Source organism: Ruditapes philippinarum, unplaced genomic scaffold (assembly GCF_026571515.1).
Source record: "Ruditapes philippinarum isolate M1 unplaced genomic scaffold, ASM2657151v2 ctg1738_1_1_1_1, whole genome shotgun sequence".
Classification (NCBI taxonomy): domain Eukaryota; kingdom Metazoa; phylum Mollusca; class Bivalvia; order Venerida; family Veneridae; genus Ruditapes; species Ruditapes philippinarum.
The window spans coordinates 147,130-155,092 of NW_026858533.1; the positions used below are offsets into that span (position 1 = coordinate 147,130).

Consider the following 7,963-nt stretch of genomic DNA (forward strand, 5'->3'; position numbering starts at 1 on the left):
AAGATATCATATTGTAACGATCAGGCCCATCATTTCACGTCCGAAAATAAACCCGTATCCGGAAACTACTCAAGTACTAATTTAAAAGTAATTAACTGTACTTCATGACATCAACTTTTAATCATCAAAACATACACTACATGTACAGATAACTTCATCCTTTTAATATTTACGATGGTTATATTACTTAAAATAACTTATTTTCTACGTTGTAGCCGTTTTAATGTTCAATTAGCCACACGCTGCCAATTTAAACATGGCAGCTGGCACTGGCTAAATTTCTGTCCGCGCGAGCTAGGCAGTGACGTCATCGGAGACGATGACGATACTGCCAAGCTAGGCACCCTAGCCAAGCTAGCCACCCAGCGTCCCAGACTATAAATAGCAGCCCGAATCTGCCAAAATTGTCAGTACCTTGGTAGATAGCCACCAAACCACACCTATACTATATTGAATATCGATGTATCTCCAGCCACCAGAAAGGTATATAATACTTTGTGCCAGTAAAAGTTCATATAGAAGTTTTATATTAAATCATCTAGTTTGGCAGTTTGGCATTATTTTCCATTTATGATAGATCCTGACTGAAGACCAAGTTTCCATAGCCCTAATCCCAAATTTTATAGTGATACCCATATACCAGGGTAGAACACCACTGTATGTTGTAGAACTTTACCATTTTAGATACCCCATCAACCTTATAGCATTTCATGGTAATTCCTACCATAGAATTTGTACCAGACCACAGGCAAGACGTGACACCGTATTTGTCAAGCCTTTCTTTACATCTTATATTATACATTATTCTAGACGTAACAGAAGAATATTCCTGACCTAAGACGAGGAGCCCAAGCCAGAGCCATCCAAAGAATATACTATATACCAATTTTATTGTTTGTGAAATGTAAATTTAATAAATTGTTGTGTTAATCTTATTTCAGGTGTCCGTATCTTTTAGTCCTTGTGTCCCTATTTTCCCTTATCCATTTACGTGTGTTTGAGAAGAACCCACGTGTCGATATTGAAGTATGTCCGGGCTAGCAGACCCCGGGTACGTTTCAACTGGTGTCAGAAGTGGGATTCCAATGATTTTATGAGATTTTCCAGATTGATCCATCATCAACCATTAACAGTTGTCTGCTTTACCATTACAGGGAAATAACCAGGAAACCAAGAGACAGAACATTTTATTATTTATGTATCATAGTTCATTTCATTTGCTGATCCAGATTTTTGATCTTCCAAGGTGCTGACCATTCAATCAAACAAGTTTACTTGTTGGTTGGGTGCATGATTATAGCCTTATTTGAATGCCCATTGCTGACTGCATTCTTGTCTGGCCAACCTGAAAGCAGAAAGGAATAGACATTATACATTATACCTAGTTTTATTATTTTTATTATTAATAGTACATAGAATAACAAGATATGTTTGTAAAACATGTATGCCCCCTATCAGCAGCCACTTAGTCATGTGAAAAGGTTATTATGCATGACTTCTGACCCAGTGACCAAACAATTAATAAGGGTTATCAAGTATCTACTGGTCATGACCTTAACCTTTGACCCCTTGACCCAAAACTCAATAGGGGTCATCTGCTGGTCACGACCAATCATCATACAAAGTTTGAAGTTCCTAGGCCTAAGGGTTCTTTTGTTAATGATCCGAAACAGTTTTTACCCAAGAGGTCAATGTGACCTTGACCTTTGACCCCTTGACCCCAAAATCAATAGGGGTCATCTACTGATCATGACCAATCACCATACCAAGTTTGAAGTTCCTAGGCCTTAAAGTTCTTTAGTTATTGATCAGAAACCATTATTGCTTACAAGGTCAATGTGACCTTGACCTTTGACCCCTTGACCCCAAAATCAATAGGGGTCATCTACTGATCATGACCAATCACCATACCAAGTTTGAAGTTCCTAGGCCTTAAAGTTCTTTAGTTATTGATTGGAAACCGTTTTTGCTTACAAGGTCAATGTGACCATGACCTTTGACCCCTTGACCCCAAAATCAATAGGGATCATCTACTGGTCATGACCAATCACCATACCAAGTTTGAAGTTCCTAGGCCTAAGGGTTCTTTAGTTATCACTCGGAAACCATTTGGTCTACGGACCGACGGACCGACAAGTGCAAAGCAATATACCCCCTTTTCTTCGAAATGGGGGCATAATTATTACCAACCTTGATATTGCTATTCGTTACCAGATGGCACAAAATCAAATTGATATGGACATAGATGTCAATGTAGACCATACAAATACAGATAGAGAAGATTTTTTATCTCAAGACTCAGACTATTCAAGACCAGCCTCTATGGCACAAGACAATATTACCCAATCTGAAGCTAAAATGCTTGAGATTGCTACACAAATGAAAAATGCTCCCACTTCAATTGGAGAAGCTGTAGACCAGAGACTTAAAAACATAGAAAGAAGACAAGATATATTTGAAAACAGAAATTCAAATTCTACTGACATACCTAGGAGTAATTTATCTTATGATGACCAGACCTCTTCATATAGAATGTCAAATACAAACACTATCAAAGTGAAACCTCCAACTTTTGATGGTACTGAAGACTTGAATGAATTTTTAATATCGTTCCAAATTTGTAGTGATTTAAATAAATGGAACATTAGATCCAAAGGATTATGCCTAGCTAGTTGTTTAAAGGGTGATGCCAGATCAATGTTGACTGAAATTGATACAAGAGACCATTGTGAATATAAACTGCTAGTTGACCTACTTAACAAACGTTATGGTCCAGCCAATAGAACAGACATTTTTAAAGCCAAACTTAAAACCAGAGTTAAACAAAAAGGGGAGACAATTTCTCAATTGTCCCAAGATATATACAGACTGACCAGAAACACTTATGCCAGTGCTTCTAAAGAAGTAATTGAGGCCATAGCCTTAGATCACTTTATTGATGCAATTACAGACACAGAGATTAGATTAAGACTAAAGGAAATATCACCAAAAACCCTATTAGAAGCTGAACAAGCAGCTATTAGGTTAGAGGCTTTCCGTACAGCAGATAAACAAAGAAATAAATTAGTAGCATCAGTCACTGACCCAGAACAGGAAAGAAAAGACCTTAAACTTGATACCATTTACAAATCATTAGAGTCAATTAATAGAGACTAATAATAAGAAGTTTAAACCAACTAGTTGTTGTTCTATGATACTTTGATCCTAAATGAAAGTGATATTTAAATAAATAATGTATACCTATTCTTACCAATCCAGCTGATGAATATTTAACAAAAATGAAGACATGGAATTCCAAATACACCGCTCCTTGTTACAAATCAACCCTTTACATTGATGAGTTTCAGGTGGACCCCCTTCCTGCTCCCATTTGAACAGCTGTTTACCCAACTGCCTGTTCATCTGGTGGACATTTTAACCCGCTCCCTGTTGTTCAAAAATATTGACTTCAGGTGGACACCATCGTTCCTCTGCTTGCACATCAGAGTGGTCCTTTTTCCCGTAATATGACAAACCTGGAGAATAACAAAACTCGAACCTGGAGAACGTTACTCTAAATGAAGAAATCGAATAGAATAAGAGACATTATACCATTACCATCAAATTAGCCTGAAACAGTATAACCTAAAAGTTATTTAATGGACAGCTAATTACCATTTAGAGTGATGACATTGAAATTTTAAATGATTAACCAAAACAGTGCAATGTTTTGTATTCCACTTATAAAGAAGTGATGCCACCTTTGAAATCAAAGAGTGAAGTTTTATTATTGGTATACCTTGGGGGGTACCAAATATTGGCCATATATGTTATGACATTTAATTACAATGATGATATATTGTCTATATGACTTCCCGGCCTATGTGCTTAAATTAGCCAAGTGTTAATTTATTATGAATATTATTAAATGTACCAGCCATGATTGTACAGTGTCCCACTGTAAGGAGTGTATTTTAGGCTGAGGATGTAATGAAGTATACTTCTGTTTAGATGAGCAGTTAGTAATAACCGCTTCTCCAGGTGACCAACTAACCAATACACCAAGCTCTCTATTCACTGTAAATATTAAATACATGTATTTATTTATGAATGTAATAATAGAGCGCTCTATTTGAATGCAAAATTTTAGTGTTTGAATGTGCCGAGTGAATGATACCTGTATACGTGACACTTTATATGATTATTTTTATGCCAGTTGTTATCATACAACATCAATAAATTATTTTGTCAATTCCGACAATACATATACATGTATGTTCCTATACATGGAAAATTTGCAAATATTTAGCAAATTTTAATTATTACTATGCATGTATAATAATTAATATATGCATTAATATGATGTGTCTATCACTTACACTGTTACATACCAAGTTTGACAAATTATAAAGTTAAACTAATTAACTCCTCTGTCAAATTAGTGTAAATTACAACCAATTATCAAATGATAATTACCCGATAATATAATTATCTCATAATGTTGTGTTACCAATGACATTATTTAGGTAAAATGAGAAACCTTCCGACTATAAATATACTTACCTTCCTACTATTCAGGGGCTAAATCCATGTGAGCGGGGTGCAATGTAACGATCAGGCCCATCATTTTACGTCCGAAAATAAACTCGTATCCGGAAACTACTCAAGTACCAAAGTAATTAAATCTACTTCATGAAATCGACTTTTAATCATCACAACATACACTGCATGTACAGATAACTTCATCCTTTTATTATTTGCGATGGTTATATTATTTAAAATGACTTATTTTCTACGTTGTAGCAGTTTTAATGTTCAATTATCCACACGCTGCCAATTTAAACATGGCAGCTGGCACTGGCTAAATTTCTGTCCGCGCGAGCTAGGCAGTGACGTCATCGGAGACGATGACGATACTGCCAAGCTAGGCACCCTAGCCAAGCTAGCCACCCAGCGTCCCAGACTATAAATAGCAGACCGAATCTGCCAAAATTGTCAGTACCTTGGTAGATAGCCACCAGACCACACCTATACTATATTGAATATGGATGTATCTCCAGCCACCAGAAAGGTATATAATACTTTGTGCCAGTAATAGTTCATATAGAAGTTTTATATTAAATCATCTAGTTTGGCAGTTTGGCATTATTTTCCATTTATGATAGATCCTGACTGAAGACCAAGTTTCCATAGCCCTAATCCCAAATTTTATAGTGATACCCATATACCAGGGTAGAACACCACTGTATGTTGTAGAACTTTACCATTTAGATACCCCCATCAACCTTATGCATTTCATGGTAATTCCTACCATAGAATTTGTACCAGACCACAGGCAAGACGTGACACACCGTATTTGTCAAGCCTTTCTTTACATCTTATATTATACATTATTCTAGACGTAACAGAAGAATATTCCTGACCTAAGACGAGGAGCCCAAGCCAGAGCCATCCAAAGAATATACTATATACCAATTGTATTGTTTGTGAAATGTAAATTTAATAAATTGTTGTGTTAATCTTATTTCAGGTGTCCGTATCTTTTAGTCCTTGTGTCCCTATTTTCCCTTATCCATTTACGTGTGTTTGAGAAGAACCCACGTGTCGATATTGAAGTGTGTCCGGGCTAGCAGACCCCGGGTACGTTTCAATATCTAGTGATATTAATGATAATATACAATTTTATTACTATAAAACGATAAATAATATACCGAGTGAAATACCTGCGTAAATTCACTAGAGTCCAGAGAATTATTTCGCTTTGATAGTTCCTTATGAATTAGCAAGGTTTGACATAACGGTTAATTGAGAGAGAAATTTGGTTATTTTTCTCTGCATGTAGCATTGGTTTACATGAGGGTTTTCATGAGGGAGTTTATTTCTTCGGACGGAGTCCGTCTGAGATCGGTTTGACTTCCTGTAAACTTTACACGGAAGAACTGAATATAAGAAGGATTTTCATTTGTCATTTTAGAATTACAAACTGAAATCCGTCAATCTCATTTGCCATTCTTAAATTTGTATAATTATCTAAACGTTAACTCGTCAAAATTATAAAAAAAAGTTTCAAGTGCTTAGCAATAATTTCGTGCATGCTCCCATTCGTTCTTAAGAAAATATACACATACGGTAACTTGCCATAATTTTGTTAACTACGACACCAGATATATAGCTTAAAACAATCTTACCAAAAGAAAAACACTTGTGTCATAAAGCTTATTATTGTCCATATATTGGATATCTTTATATAGGAATCTAACTAAAAGATCGACATTTGTTTCATAAAGCTAATTTTGTCCCTAAATTGGGTATGTCAATATATGAATCATTTGTTAAAAGAAGCATCTATGAAAACTGTTTCGAAATGCAAGCATAGTCTTTAAGCTGACTTTAAAACAACAACAACAAAAGATTGCCTATATATGAATCATTTGTTAAATGTTAAAAGGAACATCTATGTTATCTGTTTCGAAATGCAAGCATAATCCCAAAGTTCACTTTAAAACAACAACAACAGATTGCCTTTGATAGTAATGACAGTTGATTATTCGGCACCGCATGACATTGTAACGTCTAAGAAATGGTAATTAAGAATTATTTGAAGAGGCATTAGCTCATTATCTTACAATAGTCAATGTTAAACTTGACAGCGAAAAAGTGCGCCTAACGACACTTTTAAACAATTAAAAATACATTGCAATAATATGCTTTGGCATTATATCATATTGTATTCATAAATCGACAGCTTTTTTACAACAACTATGTGTATTTTAACGGGTAATAAATAATGAAAACATTGCGAAATAAATCATGATATTGCATGTGATAAAACGCTACGGAAAAGTGGTAAAATGTTTGTTTCAATTTAATGTGATATTTAGATCGCATTCCGACAGGCATTATTTAATGTTTATTGCATATTTGGGTTTAACATTTCTCATATATAATTATATGAAACAATAAAAGTTTGGAAAACAGTATCTGTCAATTGTGGTAGATCGTTTGTGAAAAAAATATTAAAAAATCAAGTTAACAGTAACAACATGTATTGTAAAAATGTGAGTGTTTTTAAAATATATCTGTCTATCTGTCACTACCCAATGTAATCATCAGCTATAAAACATTCTGATCTGCGGAGAGCATGATTGGATTATATCAATCATCACATCATCATATTGTATGGCAAATATATTAGTTATGAAGCACGCATTAAAACCATTTCTCATTCCAGAAACAGATAATGTAGGAATGGAGTAAAACAAGGCAAAGAGAAAGTGTGCAATAATTTATTTTTTTAAACTGTTATGCTTATTATTTAAATAAAATATCATTTTAATCAGAGTAAAAGTAAAAAAGCGTTGAATGAGTCTGTCAACCAATTACGTTTAAGTTACTGCATATATTTGTCAAAACAACCTAAAAGAGTCTCTAATTATATCGTTTTTTTTTCTTTGATTTTCCCCTTTCTTTTTACATTCATTACTATACAACTATGTTATTTGTTTAGAAGAAATGAAAATACACTTTTGTTGCAAGCACACGATATCACAAGGCTACCCAAACTACATTTTTTGTGATAAAGGTGCAAACGTATCAAAATAAAAAATTAATGGCAGATTGCCGATTGGACATTGCACTTTACATTATCAAGGAAAGGACTAGGACACTATGTTTTCAAATATTAAATCACATTTTACGTAGCATCGAAATCCCTACAATTTATAGAAATTACCCCTATTCATTAAATTCTTTCCCATTTAAAATAGCGGAACGAATTCGCACAGGTACGATGAAATCAAATACTAATGAAACATGATTGTTTAAACGTTCATATTATTTTTGATAAAAAACTATAATTTTACATGCATTCAGATAAATTTGCCTTGGAAGTTATATAATGCACTTGCTAACAGTTTGAAAATACGGGAGAGCGGTACAAATTTTATCTTGCAGAAGTATAATAGGTTTCTGTAACAAGAAATAA

At 34.4% G+C, this 7,963-nt stretch overlaps 1 long non-coding RNA gene across 1 annotated transcript; it reads right to left on the reverse strand.

Moving 5' to 3' along the window:
• Window positions 1-694: 694 nt before the first annotated feature.
• Window positions 695-4,675, reverse strand: LOC132753511 (uncharacterized). The gene is made up of 4 exons (XR_009628971.1): window positions 4,543-4,675; window positions 3,914-4,056; window positions 3,241-3,515; window positions 695-1,345 (listed from the first exon to the last, which is right to left on the reverse strand). It is a non-coding gene; the product is annotated as an uncharacterized LOC132753511 (long non-coding RNA).
• Window positions 4,676-7,963: the final 3,288 nt, after the last annotated feature.